This window comes from Bubalus kerabau, chromosome 21 (assembly GCF_029407905.1).
Source record: "Bubalus kerabau isolate K-KA32 ecotype Philippines breed swamp buffalo chromosome 21, PCC_UOA_SB_1v2, whole genome shotgun sequence".
NCBI classification, from domain to species: Eukaryota; Metazoa; Chordata; class Mammalia; order Artiodactyla; family Bovidae; genus Bubalus; species Bubalus kerabau.
In genome coordinates, this window is record NC_073644.1 from 9,725,784 (window position 1) to 9,752,351 (window position 26,568).

At 41.9% G+C, this 26,568-nt stretch overlaps 1 protein-coding gene across 29 annotated transcripts in view; it reads right to left on the reverse strand.

Moving 5' to 3' along the window:
• Positions 1–26,568, reverse strand: part of LOC129636178 (uncharacterized) — a 431,707-nt gene that overhangs the window by 291,894 nt on the left and 113,245 nt on the right. Inside the window, exons 7-9 of one of the 29 annotated variants that reach the window (XR_008706736.1) lie at positions 8,386–8,621; positions 4,697–4,761; positions 3,954–4,299 (exon numbers count right to left, since the gene is read on the reverse strand). The exons of 27 other annotated variants lie outside the window; for them this stretch is intronic. The gene's annotated coding sequence lies outside the window, so the exon portion shown is untranslated. Of the gene's footprint in view, positions 1–3,953; positions 4,300–4,696; positions 4,762–8,385; positions 8,622–26,568 lie in introns of those variants that run through there. One more of the 29 variants, XR_008706737.1, reaches the window with a different exon arrangement.

Consider the following 26,568-nt stretch of genomic DNA (forward strand, 5'->3'; position numbering starts at 1 on the left):
TAAACATCTATTAGAAAACTCAAAACCTTCATCTGGCAAGAATATCACCTAAGTGTTTCCCTGCATTTCATTTAGGAGTTTAACAACACCATCACTTACTTGGGGGGTTGTTGTTGTTTTGGTCGCTAAGCCATGTCCGACCCTTTGTGACCCCCTGCACTGTAGCCTGCCAGGCTCCTCGGTCCATGGGATTTCCCAGCCAAGAATACTGGAGTGGGTTTGCCATTTCCTTCTCCAGGGGATCTTCCCAACCCCAGGATCAAACCTGTGTCTCCTGCATTGGGAGGAGGATCCTTTACCACTGAGCCACTAGGAAAGCCCTACATGGAGGGTAAATATAAACAAATGCCCTTACTTCAACATCAAGTAACTTGCAAAAATCCTAAACAGTTGATCTTAATTGACAGATTTGTTTCTAAGTTAAAGAAATTCTCTTTGCCAGCATCCATATGGCATCATTTATTAGTGCAGTCCATACTATAAGTCTTATCCTTCTTATCCTCAATCAGTGTATCAAACAGATAAGATTAAAAAGAGGAACTAAAATGCCTCTTGATGAAAGTGAAAGTGGCAAGTGAAAAAGTTGGCTTAAAGCTCAACATTCAGAAAACGAAGATCATGGCATCTGGTCCCATCACTTCATGGGAAATAGATGGGGAAACAGTGTCAGACTTTATTTTTTTAGGCTCCAAAATCACTGCAGATGGTGATTGCAGCCATGAAATTAAAAGACGCCTACTCCTTGGAAGGAAAGTTATGACCAACCTAGGTAGCATATTCAAAAGCAGAGACATTACTTTGCCAACAAAGGTCCGTCTAGTCAAGGCTATGGTTTTTCCTGTGGTCATGTATGGATGTGAGAGTTGGACTGAGAAGAAAGCTGAGCGCTGAAGAATTGATGCTTTTGAACTGTGGTGTTGGAGAAGACTCTTGAGAGTCCCTTGGACTGCAAGGAGATCCAACCAGTCTATTCTGAAGGAGATTAGCCCTGGGATTTCTTTAGAAGGAATGATGCTAAAGCTGAAACTCCAGTACTTTGGCCACCTCATGTGAAGAGTTGACTCATTGGAAAAGACTCTGATGCTGGGAGGGATTGAGGGCAGGAGGAGAAGGGGACGACAGAGGATGAGATGGCTGGATGGCATCACTTTCTCGATGGACGTGAGTCTGAATGAACTCTGGGAGTTCGTGATGGACAGGGAGGCCTAGCATGCTGCAATTCATGGGGTCACAAAGAGTCGGACATGACTGAGCGACTGAATTGAAGTGAACTGAAGATTAAAAATGTACAAAAATAATCTGTGATGTGAAGGAGCTTATGTTCCAGATTGAGAGCATCCTTGACACAGGGTCCTTTGAATGACTCCTCTCCTGCTCTGAGCCAGAGTGTTGGTGACCACATGGTTCCTGTCTCCCCATACCTTCTTCTCACCTCCTTCCCTCATCACCATGATATAGATGCCCCTATGGACCTCACTAAATTTCCCTCTTTCTCCCAGCATCTACAAGGCCAGTTCTCCTGCTGACCAAATATGCAAAATGTCTGAAATATTAATTCCAAACTGTTCCATTCTGTTTTTTTTTTCTTCCAGTAAAGAAGAGCTGACAACCAAACCAGATAGATGACTTTGTTAGCCTCATCTTTGATTTCTGCTCTTTATTCTTCCACAATTCTGAAAACTCTTTTTCAATCCCTTTGTCCCACCTCTGACTCCACCTGACCAACACTCAACTTTTATCTTCAGTAAATCTTCCTCATAGTAGACAGTTGTCCTACTAAACAATTGCTTTCTCAAATTTTTTCAGTATTACCTTTCCACTTTCAAATGCTCCATGCCAGTAGCTTACAGGGTTTTAGCATGGCATCTAACAAATTCTTCTGCTCAGCATTATTCCATTGTTTTATTAATATTCTCACCTGCTCAATTCTTTCCCAAGAAACCTGGTGCTCATTCATTCCAGGACATGCCTGTGTTTGTACTGCTTTACAATTGCCTGTCCCCCTCTCTGTGAATGTTGCTTCTTTATCCCCAAACACATGGATTCCAGAGCATGGAAGAGCTGACCACCAACACATGCTCTCAAGTTGCAACAGCTAGTATATGTAGCTGGTACTCTAGCCACATTCGGGACTTTTAAGAATAGTATTTAGTTTCTTCCCCCAATTCCTACTGCATAACTTAGTGAAAGGTAAATGCTTTTTAATCATTTGTTAAAATGAGTTTAATCTCATTGACTACCAAACAATTTGAGTTCTAAAAAAGGACAATACACGTATTTGCAACCACTCTACTCCAGTACTGTATAAATACTTTGAGCTTTATTTTTGCATCTCACTGCAATGGCCTAATCTTTAAGTCTTTTAAGTTAAATATTCAGAAAGATTGGCCACGGATATGGGTTGCTATGGTAACATCATCCTTCCAGTATCTAAAGCTCTTAAAACTTTATGAGTTTTCTGAACATAAGAACCCTGGAATAAGCATACCCTTTACATGTTAGGTGCAGCTATATATTTTTGAAAGTTGTATCTAAAGGGAAAAATAAAGATAAATTCATATTCATGTAAGAAAAACAGTAAACTAATATTCATGTAAAAATAATATTCTATGTAAGAAGCTTAGGGCTCACAAGCATCATGGGACTAGAAGCTGACCCTACCCACTATATGTACATATTTTGAAAATACATACATGTGTGTGTGTATATATATATATATTATGCTTGTTTGAAAATTTCTTACTAGATAGATGCTAAGCAATGTGAAATCATTATTACTCATATAAGATCTTCTGAGATTTATGTACCTACTGTGTTATATCATGGCAAAATTACTTCTTATCAAAAGCATCATCTTCCATTTAATACCTATCTATAGCCCAAGAACTGAGCTTGCATATAGCTAGTTACTAAATCACAGTAAATTTTGTGGTTTATCATACATACAGACCTTGTTTAAGAAATTGCTAAATAAAAAATAAAGACCTCTCTAACCTAAGAAATCTAATACTGCAAAATTCAAAGGTCTTTAATTAACATAGTTACACTTGATTATTCATATTTAGTTCAATTCAATATACTTCAATACATATCTGTTTTTTTAAGTTAGTGAATTTATCCATAATATAAGCCTCATGAAAGCTTTATTTCAAAGCTATTAATATTATTTTTATTCTTGGGTACACACTATTTTTAGTTGCTTTGTGTATCAGTGCCTGCAGCTAACAAGATAAAGTATCCACAAGATATCTAAATAACCATTGTGCTTATGAGTGGCTAAGGATATGGTTAATCATAAACATGATAAAATTTGGAATTTTCTGAAATTTTAGAGTTTGTTTAGATTATTTTGGCACTATATTAACAGTAAAAGAATTCAATGTACCTTGAAAAATGAAACAGATTTTTCCCCATAGACATAATGTCTCACATAAAATTATGAAGTGAAGAAGAATAAAAAAATTTCTTTGTATTCATCCATTCTAATGGAGGCAGGCACATGTTGCTTTTTGTTCTCACCCTATGGCTTTGGTCAAAAGTTTCCATTTTCAAATGCAGAAGACGGTAGCAACTGACTGTATCAGTCTATATCTAATTGAACAATTGCTCATTTTCCCCAAAGTAGTTGTTATAGGAAATGGCAATTCATGGAGAAAGCTTGGAAACTGCATAACTTAGAGAAATAATGGTTTTGTGTTGTCTGCTACAAGCTGGTTTGTGAAGGTCAACCAGATGACCAAAGATCATTGTCCCATGTATATTCAGGAGTTATTCAGTTTCTTCCCTAAGGACAGATCACTCTGTTGAAAAGTTACAGGATCTACATCCAAAGTGTTGTTTTTTTTTTAACTTATACTAATTCACTAATTCACATTTTCATACAATCCTTGCTTGAAAAAAGCAAACATACTTCATAGTAACAAATTATTTAGAACTCCAAATGAACACCTCCATTGAATACCAAAGGCTTGAGATTTATTCTTACAAAACTACATTTGGATCAATTTCAGCTCTCCCCAAATTGTTTTTTCCCTTATAGGGATCATTAAAATAATGTTTGATGTTGCTGTCCATGTCTGTATCTACATCTCTATATCCACATCTAAGTGTGAACATGCATGCATGCTCAGTCACCCCAACTCTTTCCAACCCCATGGACTGTAGCCCACCAGGCTCCTCTGTCCATAGGATTTTCCAGGCAAGAATACTGGTGTGGGTTGCCATTTCTTTCTCCAGGGGATCTTCTCAAACCAGGGATCAAACTCGGGTCTCCTGCATTGTGGGCAGATTCTTCACCATCTGTGCCGCAAAGGAAACGAATGGGTATATATACACCTACATCTATACCATCTATCTGCATATGTGCATATGTATTTATTTGAAAATATGGTTTTAAATACATATATATGCTCTGGAAATACATTTAATAAACCATATCAGAAGCTTCTCAGGGAGAATAGTTTATGAGGCATCATTGTTAAAAAGGTTTCAAGTCTTCTTAAATATAATGTAACAGTTTACACTAACAATCCATTTAGCTAGAAATCATAGTCTCTGAAATAAGGCCAAGTCGGAAAATATTCATAAAGAAAAAGGTGTTTAATTAACAGCTGTAGTTGTGGCTGAAAAGCAAAACCACGATTCAGGGCTGAGAGGACCAAAAGTAAAACAGACCAGTAAGAAGAAAAGTACTCACGTAAGTGGAAATGGGGCTCCCCTGAAATCTTCTCCCAACCACTCAGACACATTTAGAGATGCAATCTGGTAGAATCAGGCTAGAGGTTAAATCATTCATCTTACAACATCATTTCATCTCATTCTCTGCATTACATATTGAAGAGAAACATCCACTTGTTGTTCTTGTTCAGTCACTCAGTCGAGTCCAACTCTTAGAGACCCCATGGACTGCAGCACACCAGGCTTCCTGTCCCTCACTATTTCCTGAAGTTTGCTCAGACTCATATCCATGGAGTCAGTAATGCCATCCAACCATCTCATCCTCTGCTGCTCCCTTCTCCTTTTGCCTTTAGTCTTTCCCAGCGTCTTTTACCAATGAGTCAGCTCTTCGAATCAGGTGGCCAAAGTACCCACTTGCTATTATCATCTAGACTTAGTCCTCCAATTCAACATCTTTTGCATTTTTTTTCAGCTGTTTTCTAAAGAATGCTCCATTTTTTCAGGGTCAGAGAAGATATAACACATTTTCTGTAACAGCAACTAAGCAGATTCTAAACCAAGACACTTCTCATCCATATAAAATAATAGTATCTCTGGCTGATATGTAGATATCAGCAAATTATCTTTCCACTAAGGAATCCATCAAGAGAACACAGCCACTATAATCAAGAGCTCATAACAGCGATGAAATCATGGCTTGCTTTTGACAAAACAACCTATTTAAATTTTTCAGCATCTAATTAACACCCTTGATCAATGCCATTTTACTGTATTAGCACATCATTCCACAAATGCTAATGGCATATTAAATGTGTTTAATGGATAATACAGTGGAGAGTTGTAATCTATTTCAGCTGAAAGTAATAGGTATTATTTTAAGCTCTATATCTACTGCTTCATGGATTGTACTGTGTAATTTGCTAGATTCTCTGTCTGTCTTTCACAAACAAAGCAAAGAATTGTACTCGGAGAATAAAACCGCATTATATCATCAGAAATAGAGACACAGACCTAGAGAACAGACTTCAGACACAGCAGGGGAAGGAGAGGGTAGGATGAATTGAGAGAGTAACACTGAAACACACACACTACCTAAAACAAAAGTAGATGGCTAATGGGAACTTGCTGTATAATACAGGATGCCCAACACAGAGATCTGTGACAACCTAGGGGGAGGAGGGGAAGTTCAACAGGGAGGACACACGCCTATACCTATGGCTGATTCACGCTGTTCTACGGCAGAAGCCCACACAATATTGTTAAGCGATTATCATCCAATTAGGTTTTAAAACGCCAGTATTTTAACACTTAAAAATCACTAACTGGCAAACAAAGCAAAATACCTGAAGAAGCATGGCCTGCAACTTAAGAACGCTTTGTCTTTTTTGGGGAGAATATTCCGACACAGGACGAGGATGATCATGGAGGGGTGAGCAGCTCTATTTGAATCAGGAATCTCAGGTCCCCTGGGAAGAAAGATTCTGAATCCCTTATTTCTGAGATTCAACGTTAGTGGGAACTTTCAGAATAGATGCGGGGACACTAATCAAGAAACAGCGGCTAAGAAGAAATGGGGTTGGCAAGAAATGGTCACCATGGGAAGAAAAGTGAGGGATCCAAAGAGTCCGCGTGCCCTGTAATGAAAGAGAATGGGCGAAAGCACAGCAGTCTGGGGAGACCTGACACACACACTGAAACCCTTTCCACCCTGGGCCATCCTAACTGCAGGCCTGCTCTCTCCCCTCGCTCCTCCCCCCTTTGCTCATAGACTGGAGCACGGTGGGCTGATGGGAAACAGAATGGCCATCAACCTTGCCTGGGAAAACAATGGCAGCTTTGGGATGGTTTCATATCAGGAAGAGGCAGAGTCTCATTCATATCATTCCGCTGGAACAAGTTGTAAACAATCTTTTCAGTATTCTTAGGTTTCCAGGAAACCACACCAAAGTGGCAGCAAGAAGTTTTTGTCACTTTGATAGATTCATCCAACCTCAGAGAGGGCTTATCAGACCTCTAATTTCAGTGACTCAAAGGAAAACACGACTGTCCTTACTTAAGACTGAAAACAATGCATTCAAAGGGAAAACATGCTGGGCTCCCTTCTAATACAGCAGGGAGGGCCTAAATTATTCTTTGAATTCTTAACTGGCCGCATTTGCAAATTTACATTATAAAGCAATATGCTCCAGTTAAACTGATCAATCTATTGCTTGACCTAAACCCTTAGCCAAAGGAGTATTGCATGCATTCATGCTTAGTTGCTCAGTCATGTTTGACTCTTTATGACCCCAGAGAATATAGCCTGCCAGGCTCTTCTGTCCATGGGATTTTTCAGGCAAGGATACTGGAGCCGGTTGCTATTTCCTCCTCCAGGGGATCTTCCCAACCCAGGTATGGAACTCACGTATCTTGTGCATTTAGACAGGCCATAGTGAGTCCCATCTAAGATCTAGACCTCCTTCTCTTTCCTCTCCTATATACCAGCAACTCAATTGTCCTCCAATAATTAAAATCAATCATCCCAGGAAATAGGATGACTTCCTTCTCTGCCTGTTTGGTCAGCATGGGCCACGCTGGGCCTCAATGTGCAGAATTTGTCTCTTGCCTTCAGTTCAGTTCAGTCACTCAGTCATGTCTGACTCTTTGCGACCCCATGAATTGCAGCACGCCAGGCCTCCCTGTCCATCACCAACTCCCAGAGTTCACTCAAACTCACGTCCATCGAGTCAGTGATGCCATCCAGCCATCTCATCCTCTGTCATCCCCTTTGCCTCCTACCCCCAATCCCTCCCAGCACAGAGGCATAACTGATGGGTCTGAAACCAGTGGACCCGAGAAACTTCACTAATGAGGGATGTGTCTTGTACTTATTGGCACACACGTCTTTTCAAGGCACCCATAGTAGTTGCTACTTCTGCTCACTGGGCCCAAGTAGCTTAATCTTATTATACAAAAAAGTGAAATGTTCAGCAGGATTTCAAAGTCACCCATGTATCTCTGGACTTGACGATGGCTGGGAGTGGAAGGGTAGACCCAGCCTAAAGCTTTTAAGATAGACTCTTGTCCCTTTCAGAAGCAAACTGCTTCTGCTTTCTTTACTGAAAACAGTGGCAGAATTTGCTAGAGCAAGAGCTGAATACCAGGTGTCAGAGGCTCTATTGATTTGCTACCATCCAGACAGCACATCCAAAATCCAGCTACAATGGGTAACACCATCTGATTAAGTCTGCAATAATTTCCTGTCATTTTCCCTCATCCATCTGGCTTTTGCTATGACCAAAAAAAGCAATTTAAAACTGGGACTGTGGTGGGATGTGGTAGGAAGTGCAAGCCTGAATGTTAGCAGCCTTTGACAATGGCACCAATCTCCTCCTTTGTCTCAGAAACATGGTATTACTTTTGGCTTGTTGCCTTGATGGAACATGGAAACATGTCCAAGGACCCTTTGCCCATTTCTATCAGAATAGATTGTAATCTAGGGGTCAGAGAATCAAGAAGGGTTTCTGTTGGTTTCTATTATCTTTACATGAGAGACTACAGAGTCATCATGACAATACATAGCTGCAATATCTCTTCCAGTTGTTCGAGTTTTCTGCTCTTGGAGCAAACCCTGTACTAACCTGTCCCTGATTCCTACATGGGGAATGAATTCTAGTTATGGACCTGGAGGCTGTGAACGATAGAGGAATAGGAAGCACAGATACCTACCAGCCCTTGTGAGGAATCCACCCAGGTATGGCCATTACAGTAGATTTGATGGGAAAGAAGTTTCCCCAGGCGGGATGTAAAGGGTCTGCCTCTGACAGTGGGGGAGATGCAGAGGCTTTAGGAGAATGGAGTCCTCAGCCTCATCTGATTCTTTACTGCTGCCAGATGGCTCAGCGGGAAAGAACCCGCCTGCGATACAGAAGACGCAGGCTCAATCCCTGGGTCAGGAAGATCCTCTGGAGGAAGAAATGGCAACCCACTGAAATACTCTTGCCTGGAGAATCCCCTGGACAGAGGAGTCTGGCAGGCTACAGTCTGTGGTGTCGCAGAGTCAGACATGACTGAGCACACATGCACCGCCACGCTGGCACTCAGGTCTCTGCTGTGACCCTGGGTGTGTGCCATGAATTACAGGGCACGAGAGCCTTCTCAGCAGCCCTCGTGACTTTCCAGCAAATGGCTCGCCTTCTCAGTCAGGCTCTCACAGCTCTCATTTTCTCTTTTGCCCCTCCCTGTGCTCTGTGGTCCCACGAGAAGCCAGGCCACTGAACCACCCTTCTCATCACCATTGCCACCATAGTGACCAAGTGCCGCTGTCTTCAGCCTCCTGGGCAGGCTCTCTGGCTGCTCTGAATCCCATCTCAGGCCATGACAGTGAGAATGTGAGAAACACAAAGGTCCCTCTGCTGTCTAATACCCTGGCCCTTTTTCCCAGTAGGTTATCCATGAGCTCTTCAAATATGTGAACACACCCAATCCCGGGATTCACCTTTAAGAGTCAGTTTCCTAGTTCGTCCTGGCAGTAATGCTGCATGTGCGAATATGTCACTAGTAATAAATGGACTATATTCATGGATGTGAGTGAGATGCAGGGAGCTGAAAATGGGCAGTAATCCCACTGCGCATCACCCCACTGTGCCTGATGTAGTGAGCAGTGCTCCAGGTACCTCTGGTCCAGTCCTCCTCTTACACTTAAAAGAGGAACAGTGACACCTAACAGCCTATGACTAGTTTGAAGAGTGGATGAGATGGCATTTGTAAAGTGCCTGGAAGGTACCTAAGAAGCAGTATATTTTAAGATCTCTAATAATAGTATAAATTTTAATGATTTTACTTCCTATGGATTCATCTCTACTCTAAGCCAATACATCTCATCTTTGCTACAACCCTATGAGATAGATATCATTTGTACCTCCATTTTTCAGAAGAAAAAAACAGGTGCTGAGGTTAAGGTGCTTGCCCCAGATCACACAATGAGTTGTGTTTTGTTGCAGCTCTTGGAACTGAGATTTGAATCCAGGCCGTCTGCCTCCAGAATCCTTGTACCAATATGCTAGGTTACCTCCGATTCAGATGAAGGACTCTCATGAAAATTGTCAATCCTCTTTCCAGCCCATCCTCTTTGTAAATAATGGATCACAAGTACCAGCATGAGAATCTTATCTATTGTTACCCCCACCTCCACTACTCCATCGTTGGAGGAAATAGAACTTCCAGTCTCCCAAATAATCTCCCTGGAGTTCATTCATCAGGAAGTATTAGGATTTCTTCTAAACCTAGATCATGTCACTGCTCTCTACAAAATCTTTAAGTAGTTTCCCATCTCAGTCTCAGTACCATTCAAAAACCAACAGTGTTGCAGAAACCAGTAACTGAGAAACCAAGCACCACACTCAGAGACTCGGAGAACTCAGGTTTATTACACCTGCGAGCCCAGAGGAGATAAGACTCCGAGTTCTGAGCCCTGAACAAAGGGGTTACAGGGTTTTTATAGACCTACGATAGTGGGCAACACTAGCTGCTAAAAGGCTGCTTTAAACTAGGGGGTTTCACGCACATGGGAACAGTGGTCAAGATGGGGAGGGGGATGCCTGACCTGGACAGGCATAATTAAGCAGGTTTGCAGCGACCAGGCAACTGCAAAGAGCGGGACAAGGGTGAGTGAGACAAGCTCCAGTTCTTAGTATTTAAGTCCCCACTTTCTGAGACTACGTGACCTACATGATCCAGACTTTGCAAGGAGCAAGCTGAGTTACAGAGGCTGAACAAGCAGGAGGTTATGTAAAACTTAACTTTTCCTCTTCATTCCCCATTCTTTATGCTTCTATCACTCGTTGTAGAGAGCATCATCTCATGTTTTGGTAGGACAGGCAGAGCTCCCCATTGTTTAGGGGGCTATATTGAGCTATTACCATTTGTAACATTATGGATTCAATCCAAGAGGTTATAAACTGGGTAACTGCATTGAGAATACAAAGGCCAAACAAGAGCCCTGCAAAAAGCATGAAGAGAGGACCTGTTCAAGAAGCCACGATGCCCAGCTCCAGATATTGCTTGTTATCCCAGGAATTAGCTAGTTCCTCTCTCCTTTTTATGACCTGTTCCCTTAGCTGTTGGACCATGCTCCTGACTATTTCTGATTGGTTTACATAAAAGCAGCATTCTTCATTCAAGAAGAGGCAGAGTCCTCCCTTTTTGGCTGTCAGTAGGCCTAGCCCTCTCCTATTCTGTAAAACCACCTCAGCCAGGGAGTCTAGTTGGTACTGTAATGAAGAGCACAGCAATAATATGGATTAGGGATAGAGGCCAGGGTTGACAATGAAAATCCATCCATATTTCGATAGCTGGATCCTCAAGCTTCCACTGTGCATTGACTAGCCAGCTGCCAGAGTGTGGCTGGAGCAGGGATGGAGAATCCTCAAGCTTCCACCATGCGTGGACTAGTCAGCTTCTGGAGTGACTAGAGCAGGGCTCAGCATGGGTGAGGGCCGTTGTCTTTGGAACGGGACCTTGAGGAGGTTTTGGGGGTCCCGAATTGCTTTCCAGATGTCCTCATCACAGGAAGTTGTTGCCTCCTTGACTCTGGTGTGGTGGATCCAAGGGATAATGCCTGTAACTATCAGCAGTAGGGGTTGCCAGGATGACCAAGTGAGGGCCTGTCCAAATTGGCTGAAGTGTTTGTTTTTTTTTTAATCTTTAACCCATATCTCATCTCCTGGCTGACAGGTATGAACCCAATTACCCAAAGGAATGGGTGTCCTTTTTAAGGTTTCTTGGGTGATATGGCAGAAGACTTTTCCAGGGCCTGAAGTGTTGGGACACCTCCAGGTCAGATGTTGGTGGTGGTCTCCCTTGAGCTTTTCTATAACTGGGGTGGTATCCCTATAAGATCTCAAAGGGAGAATAGCCTGAGGACCCAGGGTGCATTTACAGAGGGAGATGAGAGTCCACAGAGTGATGAGGCAGCTTGTTCCGGTACTGTCTGGGTGTTGGCCGGGGGATATTCTTGTCATACTACTACTTGGAGAAACAAACTTAACAAGAAAGTTAAAGATATATGGCCCAAAGATTAATAGATGTAGGAAAGCTATTGGGGTCTAGCCAGGAGAAACAGGTCCAGACATTGGCTTCTGACATTAGTCTTTCTCTAGACATGAGAAGATGCAAGAATTTGGACTCATAAAACTCTTTACCTGAAAACATCTGATTACCTGAAGGCTTATTTTTTCAGGTTTTTCCTAGAGCAGAGTGCCTTATTTTTTGTCTCCACCCTGAATTCCTTTCAAGGGGGTGTTGAAGGTCAGCATCTTGTAGTGGTCATGATTTACTCTTCATAGAGGCAGCTGGCAAGGGCCAACTTCCAGTCAGCAGGGCCCCTTCGTCACATATTTGACCATGTTTGGGGGGCATTTCATGATCATGGTGTCCCACGGTGCTGGGAAGGCTCATTCCCAGGTCTAACAGAGATTCCACTGACAGGCCCCTCAATGTGTCGTCACTAGACCAGGCCTTGTAAGTAGCAAGTCTCTCGACCCTACCTGTCTTACTAGCCCCTTGGTCCAGGAAAATATTCCCTCTTGTTGCTTCTTCCCACATCTAGAGTTACATTATTATAATTATTGATCTCATACAGAACTGCATATCAGCATTTTATCACAGGCAGTCACACATTTGGTAACATAAGAAATAATCTTCTGAAACAAGCTATATAGAAAATAATATATTGAGCAATTATTAGTAAGGTCACAAGCAAGAATTTAAGTCGAGAACTTTCATTGGATACAGCCTGGTATACCCCAGGTCATCTGACTCAGTTAAATGATTATAGCCAAGTGTTAATCTCCTGGGTGTACATCTGACCTTTATCCAAAGATTGATTACTGAGATAAGCTTTAGAACCAATCTTGGAGTGGCCTTTCTAATAACTTAATTTAACCTTTTAGTGAGTCTTAGTCAGCACAGACCTTAATTAACAAAACTAGAACTTAATATTCAGTGGAACATAATTTTTTCTTTTTGGAGAACTCATTGTGAGGGCATTAACACTGTAGCCAGGGAAGGCTTTAACCCATCAAATAAAAAAGGTCTGTCAGGGAGCCAGGAAAAGCCAAGTGACCATCTTGGATTTCCCCTAGCCCTGGCTCTTTGATTTTTAGCTGTTGTTTGTCCATTTTTAATTTCCTGATTTAGGAGCAGACTAGTGCCATGTTTCAGGGACATCAGGATAGCAAAAGTCTAACCATGAGGGGTTATTTTTTGTAGAAGCAGAATGAGCGTTGTCTACAAATACCATAACCTTAAATAATGGTTATTTATTTTACCAAAGTAACAAAAAGATTTTAAAAACAAATATAAATCACTTAAAGGCAGATAAATTCATAATCTATTATCAAAAGCTGCATTCTAAGAAAACTTTGTTCTCTAAACAGAAAGAAGACCAAATTCCAGTCTGGTACCAGTTTACTGTTAATAACAAAATTTGTTTATCTGCTTAATCTTAGAAAGTCTTTTCCATAAATTTTGAAGAACTAGCAGTATTCTTCTAAAGGCATGAGAGTAAAACCATAGAAGGCATGTTTAAAATCTGATTCTATTGCAATTGACAAAGAAACCTGGTCATAACACTTTAATATGATAACTAGAATTATAATTGACCATATTTTATGAGAGCATATCAGATCTATACGAATTTCACATAATTTTAGGATATCTTTATTAGTAACATCAACCATACAGTATAACCTGAAAAGATTTGTCATCTCTTCAACAGTAATTCTTATGAAATTTAACATGTCCAATGAACCCAGGTAGCTTAATAGCTCTTTGGGATGTCTCAGGGGCCTCTGAAGCATCCCAAAGTTAGCTAGAAGTCAAGTTATTTAGGAAGTTTTGTCGATAAATATCAAAAGGGTTTATAACACTCAGTCGGGTAGGATCATATAAGTCACTGTGAAATGATAGTTATTTACTTAGCCAAAGTTAACAAAAGATTTCAAAGGTAAATATAGAACAGATCAATTAAAAGGTAAAGAAATTTAAATCTACTACTAAAAGCAGTTCGACATCTGAAGAAAGTATATGTCCTCTTAACACAGAGAAAGGCCAAATTCAAGTTTTGCACAAGCTTACTTTAAACTCATTTAGATAAACTTAATTAAATTTATTTTAAACTTAGTCAGTCCTAACCATGCACAAAGTTTTTTCAGAGACAACTTTCCACAAACCTTTTAATCACTTTCTGTAACAGTCACCTGTAAGTCAGACCTACTTTCTTTTCCCTTATAAAATGTAATTTTGTTTTTTATGTCTTCTTTATAAAAAACATATATCCTACTTTATTAGATTAGCAAACAAATATTAATACTAGATATTTAATATTGAATATTTCCCAGGTTACATGAATCTGAAATTTATTTAGGTTAATCTTTCTTGTATTTAGAATTGTTTGACTTTTAAGCACTTACTTTTCTTTAGGCAAATTAAATTAGAACTCATTTACAACTTCAACAATATTATCAGAAAAAAAGAAAAGACATACATTGAGACATACATACATCCAGGCCAACGGACAATCAGTGATCTTATAGTTTTGTGTTCGAGATTTAAAATAAATATGTCTTTGGCCCCTATTTTTCTATGCTTGAAGTTCTAACTTGCCCAAGGCTGAGGTCCTAGGCAAAGGTGGCTGTGTATTTCAAGGACATGGAAAGGGTTAACTTCCAGATTTTCCCTAGGCAGGCCTTTTAACAAGCTGCTGCTGCTGCTGCTAAGTCGCTTCAGTCGTGTTTGACTCTGTGCAACCCCATAGACGGCAGCCCACCAGGCTCCCCCGTCCCTGGGATTCTCCAGGGAAGAATACTGGAGTGGGTTGCCATCCCCTTCTCCAATGCATAAAAGTGAAAAGTGAAAGTGAAGTCGCTCAGTCGTGTCTGACTCTTCGCGACCCCATGAACTGCAGCCTACCAGGCTCCTCCATCCATGAGTTGCTTTGAATTACATATGCAAAAAGAATTGGTTTTGCAGTTTCCAAAAAGAAAAATTTCTCTCACTTCGTTCAATCAGCAATCACACACTCACAATCACTCAGAAGCTATCACAATGCTTCCCTTACCCTGAGTCCCCAGGTCTCCCTATCTGTTGCTCCCTTCCTGGGAGCTCCAAGGAGGTGATCAGTCTCCTCTTATACCCGTTGGGGTAGGACCTGACTGGGGACTGGCCTCAGGGCCCTGCCCTATCCTGTGGCCATTCCTGGTGAGTTGGTCCATCCCTCCAATGAGTACGGTCAGGGCTAGGCCGTCTGGAGAGTTGGAATGCCAGTGCAAAAGAGAACCTGGAATACCATCTGGTGGCTTACCTCCTCATTCATCTCAGGGTTCCTTCACTCCAGCCCGGCTGAGCCACCAGTCTGGCACCTGAAGGGGCTGGCGTGGTTGGAATCTCTCTGGGGCCTCCAGAAAAGTTGCAGAAACCAGTAATCAAGAAAACAAGCACCACACTCAGAGAGTTGGAGAACTCAGGTTTATTATGTTGGCGGGCCCAGAGGAGTTAACACTCCAAGCTCTGAGCCCTGAACCAAGAGGTTGCTGCTGCTGCTAAGTCGCTTCAGTCGTGTCCGACTCTGTGCGACCCCATAGACAGCAGCCCATCAGGCTCCACCTTCCCTGGGATTCTCCAGGCAAGAACACTGGAGTGGGTTGCCATTTCCTTCTCCAATGCATGAAAGTGAAAAGTGAAAATGAAGTCACTCAGTCGTGTCCAACTCTTAGTGACCCCATGGACTGCAGCCCACCAGGCTCCTCCATCCATGGGATTTTCCAGGCAACAGTACTGGAGTGGGGTGCCATTGCCTTCTCTGGAACCAAGAGGTTACAGAGTTTTTAAAGACCTACTATAGTGGGAAACATTAGCTGCTAATAGACTGGTTTAAACTAAGGGGTTTCTGTGGGAACACTGGTCAGGATAGGGAGGGGGATGCCTGACCCATACATGGGGCAGGCATGATTAAGTAGGTTTGCAGGGGCCAGGCAATTGCAAAGAGCAGGACAAGGGTGAATGAAATAAGCTCCATTTCCTAGCATTTAAGTCATTCATGGGAAATAGAAGGAGAAACAGTGTCAGACTTTATTTTTTGGGCTCCAAAATCACTGCAGATGGTGATTGCAGCCATGAAATTAAAAGACTCTTACTCCTTGGAAGAAAAGTTATGACCAACCTAGATAGCATATTGAAAAGCAGAGACATTACTTTGTCAACAAAGGTCCGTCTAGTCAAGGCTATGGTTTTTCCAGTGGTCATGTATGGATGTGAGAGCTGGACTGTGAAGAAAGCTGAGCGCCGAAGAATTGATGCTTTTGAACTGTGGTGTTGGAGAAGACTCTTGAGAGTCCCTTGGACTGCAAGGAGATCCAACCAGTCCATTCTGAAGGAGATCAATCCTTGGTGTTTATTGGAAGGAATGATGCTAAAGCTGAAACTCCAGTACTTTGGCCACCTCATGCGAAGAGTTGACTCATTGGAAAAGACTCTGATGCTGGGAGGGATTGGGGGCAGGAGGAGAAGGGGATGACAGAGGATGAGATGGTTGGATGGCATCACTGACTCAATGAACATGAGTTTGAGTGAACTCTGGGAGTCGGTGATGGACAGGGAAGCCTGGTGTGCTGCAATTCATGGGGTCGCAAAGAGTCAGACACAACTGAGTGACTGAAGTGAAGTGAAGTCCCCACTTTCTGAGACTACATGACCTACATGATCCAGACTTTGCAAGGAGCAAGCTGAGGTACAGAGGCAGAACAAGCAGGAGGTTATGTAAAATTTTAACTTTTCCTCTGCAATAGGAGGGCCTTCCCTGAGGGCCAGTGGTTAAGAATCTGCACTTCCACTTCACGAGACACAGATTCGATTTCTGGTAGGGGAAAAAAGATCCCACATGATGCACAGTGCAGACAATATTTTTTTTTTTTTAACAAAAACCTATAGGATACATCCCTCATCACCTTTACCCTTCTCCCACTCCATGAAAACACATGATCCACTGTACTGTTCACCAGCCACACCAAGCACATCACCACCTTGGGGTCCCCCACTGGAATATCCCCCTGGGATGCCCATGCGGTTTCCTCCTTGATGTCCCTCTGATCTGTGCTCCATCACTGCTTTATCTGACAGTCTTCACCTGATCAACTGACTATGATGAAATTTTTCCTTCTAATTTTTACAAACTTATGGAGAAGAAATTGTATTCTATTCATCTTCAGTCAGGTTAAAGAATGCATTCGGATGTATGGCTTTAGTTCCTTTTGGTCATGTGCTTGGTAACCATCACTCATGTCTATACAACAAGAAAATACTGCACCAGTGATAATCACTGACTTTTCCGGACCCTTTCAAAAAGGCTATAGGGTACTCTGCCTCCCTAAATCTGGACAGAAAGGCATATTCAGAGAAACACACTGATATCCATGTCCTGGGACTTGAAGCCACCAAAACTAGAAACCAATAGGAATGCTTAAATGCTATTTTTGACTAATGTGTGTACCAGCATAAAAGTGAAAACCTCCAGGGGTCTGCAGTCTTTGGCCTCTGCCCACATGGACTTCACATCCTGCCAGGATAGTAGTCAGAAGAATAGATGCCATGCTTCCTGTACATGCAAAGGAGCTCAGCGTTCTTTGCATCTCATGCTGAGAAAACCCAAAAAAACTAGCTCTTGGAGAGTGAAATAAAAGTGTAACAAAGCCAGCAGAAAGAAAAAGGAACCAGATTTCACAGTGTTTTCATTCACTCAAAAGATGTCAACCGGTGTTAACTGTACACTTACAATTTACCAGGAATATAGTCTTCCTGCCATGTGGAAAAGGAATGCAATGAATACATAAGGCATTTAGTTTATTAGGTGGGAATGAATGCACAAGAGAAAAATAAAGCACATGAAGATACAGGAACATCCCAGTTAGAGATGGGAAGGGGTGGCTTTTTTTACAGCGAGTGGGTGAGGAAGTCCTCACTCATAAGGGGATGGTTAAGAAGAAACACTAAGAATGCAAAGAAAAAAGTCAAGAGGATACTTGTGAAGAGCTGTTCCCGGGGCAGAGAATGCTCAGTGCAAAAATCCCAAGGCCCAGGGAGCTGGGCACGTGGGGGGTTGAGGGGATGGACAGGGGTGAGTACAGAGGACACTGGACTGGACTGAGAATAGAGTTAGTGGGAAAGGAGTTCATAAGACACAGAGAGACAGGGAATCCCTGAGGGCTCTGACCAGAGAATTGCATTGGCTGCTAAGTGGATTACCGAGGGTATTACAGAGCAAGAGGGAAGCTGGAAGACCAGAGAGAAACCTACATGCAATGGAGCCTGGTGGACGGGCCAGACTGGCAACAGGACAGCTTGTGAAGATCAGTGGTACTTAGGCTAAAGATAGCTGCAAGAATCTCTAGAGGATTTTATTTTTAAAAAATATTCATAAAGACTGTGGTTGCAAGAGAACAAGCATAAATTTGAATAGAAAGGGTCTACTTAGGAAGGTATTACATAAATTTGGAGATTTGCTGTTTTCCTTCTTAAACCAACCTTCCAAAGGAGGATGAGAATTCATATTCATGATAGAGGCAAAGCAGATTCACCTGTTGGGAAGGAAGGAAGGTGACTCAAGTAGGAAAGGATGGAACAGGAAGCTTCCCAGGCGGTCTAGAGAACTCATCAAGGGCCATCATGATTTTGAATATATGGGATTTTATGCCATAAAAAAAAAATCAACTGTACCATATTGGATGCATGTGTGCATGTTCAGTTGCTAAGTCATGTCTAACTCTTTGAGACCCATGGACTGTAGCCCACCAGACTCCTCTGTCCATGGGATTTCCCAGGCAAGAGAACTAGAGTGGGTTGTCATGCCCTCCTCCAGGGGATCTTCCAGACCCAGGGATCAAACCCACATCTCCTACTTGGCAGGAGGGTTCTTTACCACTGAGCCAACAGGGAAGACTGTATCATATTGCAAAACCCACAAATACATATTAAGCATATTTTAAAAATCACACTACCTTAATACAAAAGTTATGCTTATGGACAAAAAAAAATACCAGTAGTCACCTTAATAATTTCTTTATAATAATTTCAAATTTTATTGAAGTTACTTGCTGAAGTACAAAGTCATGCTTTTTAACCTGCCACAATCGTGACACTCTATCCATTGTAATTATTTATAATTGCTGCCTTAGTTATGTTAAAGACTGGACTTTGTTAATTAGCTCTTGGTGAATGCTCTGATCCTTGGGAGCTTTGCTTTCTCTTCATCCAGGCTCTGTGGAGTCTCCCTCTTATTTGTACTGACCTTTGACATCTCAATTTTTTGTTTGCTTTTTAAATCCTGGCTAATTAGAGGATTTCAAATTCTTCATGATAAAGAAGTCCTTGTACAGAGCATGTAATTAGAACATCTGATGACAAGAAGCGTGATTCTCACACCCCAGGGTTGAAAGATCACACCTCTGAGCAACATTTTCCCCCAGGATGTTTTGTGTTTCAGCAATTAACCTCCTGTTCAGGACATGGTCTGCTATTCATCTCCTAACATCCTTTAGTCGGGATTATTTCAAAATCTGCCCTCTTACTGCCTTTTATCAGATGCGATGAACCCTCAGGTCAGAGTAAAAAGGCCTAGAGAGAAAGTCTTGTTATCTTGTAGAAATGATCACAGGTCCTTTTATTAGAAATGTATCATGGAAAGCTTGCAAATTGCCTTTTGCCCAGCATAAAACTGCTATACTTATGATCCGTTATAATGTTATAGCTATTTCCTCCGTGAACTACAGTCTTCGCTGCATATATGTGTTTGGGTGTGTAAGTGCATGCACACACACCAACAAATGAAGCTCAAAAGGATGCTCCATCACTTCATGATCATGCTGCTACAAACATGTTCCATGACTCCTTGAAATTCATTTCTAAACGGCGATAACACTGACACTTGCCTCAAAGGATTCTGTGCGACTTAATGAATTAAGATTCTCTAATTAAGCTACATGGAGTCAGAGCAAGCACTAAATATTAACTAGCATTATTTTACAGGTATCTTGAATGTATCATGTCTTTGAGGCAATAAACTTGAAATATCTCTTTCTTAGAGAAATAATAGAGAACTTTGGTTTTCACCATTGAAATAATAGATTAAGCTCACAGACAAATCGAGAAATTTTCAGAATGAGAACAGGACAGGTGAGCACACAATTTTGAAGGATGCCAGCGTATAAGGGGAGAACACAAAAAGTGAAGTCCACAAAAAAGCTGAGGTTATTTGGGGGTCAGAGAGCAGACTGGGTGCAGAACTTGCACAACAGCAGACAGACTCAGTGGGCTGGGCTGGAGTGGAGGCAAAGTCCGCAGGCTCAGAGAGGCTCCTGAGAAGAAAGATGCCGAGCAATCCTTGTTTCAAAGGACACATACATGTTCCTATTATAATGCCTGTAATAGTATAACTGATGTGTTTGCTTTTCAAGTCTGTCTTCCATTTTGAAAAAAAAGATAATCTTCTATATATTAATCATAGGAAACTCTCCTAAACGTGTCAACTAAAAAAAAGGATTTTATCTGCTTACAATAATGTGCATCACATTTTCAGCTGGGCTCAGCTGAGTGGTTCTGCTGCTGGTCTCTCCCAAGATGGCTCTTTGCATTCATGCCAACGGATATATGTGTGGTCAAAACACAGACAGTCTACCCTCTTGGCACATGTCAAGAATTCAGCACGGTACTGTTAACTCCAATCACCACACAGCACAGGGGTTCTCCAGGACTCACTCATCTTGCACACATGAATCTCTGTGCCTTGACCCACCCCTCCCCATTTCCTCCAGTCCCTGATACCCATACTCTGTGATTCTGTGAATTTGCCTTGTTTAGGTTCCACACACAAGTGAGATCATGCAGTATTTGTTGTTCTGTTTTTGATTTATTTCACTTAGCATAACAACTTTGCTGATAAAGATCCATCTAATCAGGGCTATGGTTTTTCTAGTAGTCATGTATGGATGTGAGAGTTGGACCATAAAGAAAGCTGAGCACTGAAGAATTGATGCTTTTGAACTGTGGTGTTGGAGAAGACTCTTGAGAGTCCCTTGGACTGCAAGGAGATTCAGCCAGTCCATCCTAGAGGAGATCAGTCCTGGGTGTTCATTGGAAGGACTGATGCTGAAGCTGAAGCTCCAATACTTTGGCCACCTGATGCAAAGAACTGACTCATTTGAAAAGACCCTGATGCTGGGAAAGATTGAAGGCGGGAGGAGAAGGGGACCACAGAGGATGAAATGGTTGGATGGCATCACGGACTCGATGGGCATGAGTGAAGAAGCTCTGGAAGTTGGTGATGGACAGGGAGGCCTGGGGTGCTGCAGTCCACGGGGTCGCAAAGAGTTGGACATGACTGAGCGACTGAACTGAACTTAGCACTATGTCCAGGTTCATCTATGTGGCTGCAAATGTCAGAATCTCCTTAAGGCTCAATAAAAGTTCAATAAAAGTCCCCTATGTCTATGCTTCGCTTGTTTAGAAGCCGCACTGGGGCTGTAATAACTAAGGTGTCTTCTCGTACACTGCTGGCGGTAGAGGCCGGAAGTGGCCTTGGCTGTCTGCCTCCAAAGGACAAGCGCTACCATCTTCACGTGGAGGGAAGGGGCAGCGGAAGCCTGGGGCTTCTTGAGCCTCAGAACTCCCACACCATTTCACTACCTTCTCTTGGTCAAATCAGGTCACAAGGTGGCCCAAAATCAAGGAGTGGGAACATATACTCCCCTTCTCTATGGGAGAAGCTTCAATTAATTCTTGGGCATTTTCAATCTACCACATCACCTTAGGTCAAGAGCCACATGGCTGGATTTTGTACTCCTAATTCCTGAAACACTATTATTCTTAAAGGTATATTGAATAGCAGCATGGTATCATGGGGTACACCTCTTTTCCAAAAATCTGAGGTGAAGAGTATAAAAGAAAACAAAAATCTTCTGCAACTTCTAAAACAGAATGAGATTTACTAACAGTGGTAGCAAAAAAACTAAACATGTGTGAGGAATGAAGCCATGCCTCAACACCATGACTTTTCTGTTGAATTTTACCATCCCCCTTGATAACTTATTTTTCACCTCTGCCAACCCGATATACTCCTTCTTTTTATTTTTATTTATTTATTTATTTTTTTTAATTTTATTTTTAAACTTTACATAATTGTATTAGTTTTGCCAAATATCAAAATGAATCCATGACCCAGGAGCCTTTCTTTGCTGCTCTGTATCATCTTAGATGAAGCAAATCTGAAACATTACACAAGACTTTACTATGGCAATAAAGGTCAAGAGTAACAAAAAACAAAGATGGCGTATTCTCAGAGGACTTGGAGCCCATTCCATCCTTGACTCTGTGAAACTGGTCACACATCTCAACAGCCGGCCTCCTCACTGTCCAAATGCAGGAAAGACTGCCTTGGAGAATGGCAGAAGTGCCTTCTTCATTTCTTTCAGTATTTTTTTCCCCTGCCTGAGAACCTAGGTTATTTTCAGGTGCTGACCAGACACAGAGGTCCCCAGGCTTTTTGGCAGCAGGAACCAGTTTTGTGGAAAATTTTTCCACGGACTGGGGTTGGGGGGTGGTTTTGGATAATTCAAGGGCATTACATTTATTGTGCACTTTATTTCTATTATTATTACCTCAGCTCCACCTCAGATCATCAAGCGTTAGACTGGAGAGGCTGGGGACCCTGGGACCAGGGGACTGTGGTCAGACTCCACACCATACACACTGGGAGGTTAAGGTCACCTCCTGACCTTAACCTGAGGTCATTGCTAGATCCGTAACTGGAGGGAACTAACCACGTCATCTGTGAATGACAAAGCATCCGGAGTACACATATTAGATGGGGGAGCTTTATCACACAGACTCAAGAAATGTTTAAGGTAAAGTGATCCAACACTTCTTTTTTTCACTCACACACAGTTTTCCTGATGCGTCAGAGTAAGAAAGGAGGACAAGAAAGGTGGGAAGAAATGTCCAAGTTGATTGAAAATCTATAAAAGCATAATAGAGTTGTTCCCTAAGTTAATGCATTCCATGAAACTACTTACTTTTTCAATAATAATTATCACTTTTTCATAGCACTAGGGTTACTCCTAGCTTCACTAAATCAATGTTAGGCAAAGATTCAAAGCCTCAGAAAATTGATTATTTAATCTCAAAATATTCCCAAGACTATCTAATTGGCAAAAAATACAGATGCTAAATAAACCTGACCATACATTACAGTAAATAAAACTGAAATAGATTTTCACCATTTTTCCCCTTAGCTTTTCAGTACTAAACAGAGTGTCACTTTTTCCTGGAGTTGTGGAAGTTTTCATTGCATTCTCCAAGCTGGAGATAACTTACATAATACAAAAGAGAATGGTGAATAGAGGACATATAGTTGCATATACGGAAAAAAATCTCCTTTCATCTCCCACAAGGCTACCTTGGAGCCAAGGTTATAGGAACACAGTAGAACCAAGGAACTTCAAATAAAGAACTTGAATTTAAAGGAATTCTACATTTCAAACAGAAAAGGTCCCCCCAGGGGGGGGGCGGTGGGGAACAGATGCAAGTTTGAATTTTTCTAAATGAGTAAATAAGAACACATCAGAAATGTTACTTTCAGATGTGGAACGAAAATAAATGAAAATTTCAGAGGCAAAGGAACAACGTCTATTTGTAGTAATAATGGTACAGTATTTACAGAGAGCATTGCAAGTTGACTCCCTATTAAAAAGTAACTGAACTGATGTTTCAATTGTGTGCAAGCATGTCAGTTGTGTCTGACTCTTTTGTGACCCCATGGACTGTAGCCCACCAGGCTCTTCTGTCCACAGGATTTTCCAGGCAAGAATATTGGAGTGGGATGCCATTTCCTCCTCCAGGGGATCTTCCTGACCCAGGGACCAAATCTGTGTCTCCTGCATTGCAGGCAGACTCTACCACTCAGCTACGGGGGAAGCCCAATGTTTCAACTGGATTATCAAATTTTGATGATTGAAGAGGTGCATCACTCAGTGGAAGGGCTGTTTAACTTGAACTCAGTAACATAGGTCGTCACAGCCAAGAGCAAACTCGTGCATGTAACAATGCAATCAGGTGCCATTAGACTCAACATCCAGGTAGAGTCAGAGGTGATTGCTCTGGGGTCTCCCGTTCACACTGGTATTAGGTACCATAAATCTCAGGGCAGCTACTGCCCAGTGAATGGTTCTTACATAAATTGAATATATAAGAGTAAGCCATCCTCTGTTTTAAAAGGATGTATGTGTCTCAACATACACATTGGTTCACTAGTAGGAAGAGCTAATGCCAAAAGCAACCAAAAATCCATTGATGCAGGTGCTTGAAACACACAGAATCAGAAGATGACACGCCCATTTTGGTCCTCAAAGACCCATTGTGAGTACATCTGTTTCTACCAGCCTGATTCCAAGTGGTTGGGCGGTGGTGAGGTCACTCCCATTATTAGTTATAAACAAACTCCAGACAAAAACGGTGAAACAGAACTCCTTCCTTCACACACAATTGCTTCCTTTCCTGCCAACACTTCCAGACACCCACACAAGTCTCTGACGTTCCAAGAAGACACTTTGCTTTCAAGGCTACTCAAGGTGACCCCCGATGCAGGCTGAATCTTCCCCATCATCATACTTCTACTGATTCATCATCTCCTCTGTCACCAACATTTATTCTTCACTTAGGGACTCTGCTAGCTAATCTAACTGATTTTAACAAAACATTGATGGTTTATTTGGGTTTAATTTGTTGTCACACAACAGACTGGTTCCAAATAGGAAAAGGAGTATGTCAATGCTGTATATTGTCACCCCGCTTATTTAACTTATATGCAAAGTACATCATGAGGAACGCTGGGCTGGAAGAAGCACAAGCTGGAATCAAGACTGCCGGGAGAAATAGCAATAATTTCAGATATGCAGATGACACCACCTTTATGGCAGAAAGTGAAGAGGATATAAAAAGCCTCGTGATGAAAATGAAAGTGGAGAGTAAAATGTTGGCTTAAGCTCAACATTCAGAAAATGAAGATCATGGCATCTGGTCCCACCACTTCATGGGAAATACATGGGGAAACAGTGGAAACAGTGTCAGACTTTATTTTTTGGGGCTCCAAAATCACTGCAGATGGTGATTGCAGCCATGAAATTAAAAGACGTTTACTCCTTGGAAGAAAAGTTATGACCAATTTAGATAGCATATTCAAAAGCAGAGACTTTACTTTGCCAACAAAGGTTCATCTAGTCAAGGCTATGGTTTTTCCTGTGGACTGAAAAAGTGACTGAACTGAACTGAAGTGTTATCACTGACAGTTATCACGTTCACGTTTAGTGAGGGAACTTACAGCCTGGATCCAGCGAATGATCAGTGTGACAATTTCATGGACTGAAGGATATGCAGAGGGAAAACAACTTCGGAAGCAGGTGGGACTCTTGTTTCCACTACAGTTCAGTCACTCAGTTGTGTCCGACACTTTGCAACCCCAAAAATCGCAGCATGCCAGGCCTCCCTGTCCATCACCAACTCCCAGAGTTTAACCAAACTCATGTCCATCGAGTTGGTGATGCCATCCAGCCATCTCATCCTCTGTTGTCCCCTTCTCTTCCTGCCCCCAATCTCTCCCAACATCAGGGTCTTTTCCAATGAGTCAACTCTTCGCATGAGGTGGCCAAAGTATTGGAGTTTCAGCTTCAGCATCAGTCCTTCCAAAGAACACCCAGGACTAATCTTTAGAATGGACTGGTTGGATCTCCTTACAGTCCAAGGGACTCTAAAGAGTCTTCTCCAACACCATAGTTCAAAAGCATCAATTCTTTGGCACTCAGCTTTCTTCACAGTCCAACTCTCATATCCATACATGACCACTGGAAAAACCATAGCCTTGACTAGACGGACCTTTGTTGGAAAAGTAATGTCTCTGCTTTTCAATATGCTATCTAGGTTGGTCATAACTTTCCTTCCAAGGAGTAAGCGTCTTTTAATTTCATGGCTGCAATCACCATCTGCAGTGACTTTGGAGCCCAGAAAAATAAAGTCTGACACTGTTTCCACTGTTTCCCCATCTATTTTCCATGAAGTGATGGGACCAGACGCCATGATCTTCGTTTTCTGAATGTTGAGCTTTAAGCTAACTTTTTCACTCTCCTCTTTCACTAAGAGGTTTTTTAGCTCCTCTTCACTTTCTGCCATAAGGGTGGTGTTATCTGCATATCTTCAGTTACTCATATTTCTCCCAGCAATCTTGATTCCAGCTTGTGCTTCTTCCAGCCCAGCATTTCTCATGATGTACTCTGCATATAAGTTAAATAAGCAGGGTGACAATATACAGCCTTGATGTACTCCTTTTCCTATTTGGAACCAGTCTGTTGTTCCATGTCCAGTTCTAACTGTTGCTTCCTGACCTGCATATAGGTTTCTCAAGAGGTAGGTCAAGTGGTCTGGTATTCCCATCTCCTTCAGAGTTTTCCACAGTTTATTGTGATCCACACAGTCAAAGGCTTTGGCATAGTCAATAAAGCAGAAATAGATGTTTTTCTGGAACTCTCTTGCTTTTTCCATGATCCAGCAGATGTTGGCAATTTGGTCTCTGGTTCCTCTGCCTTTTCTAAAACCAGCTTGAACATCTGGAAGTTCACGGTTCATGTATTCCTGAAGCCTGGCTTGGAGAATTTTGAGCATTACTTTACTAGCATGTGAGATGAGTGCAATTGTGTGGTAGTTTGAGCATTCTTTGGCATTGCCTTTCTTTGGGATTGGAATGAAAACTGACTTTTTCCAGTCCTGTGGCCACTGCTGAGTTTTCCAAATTTGCTGGCATATTGAGTGCAGCACTTT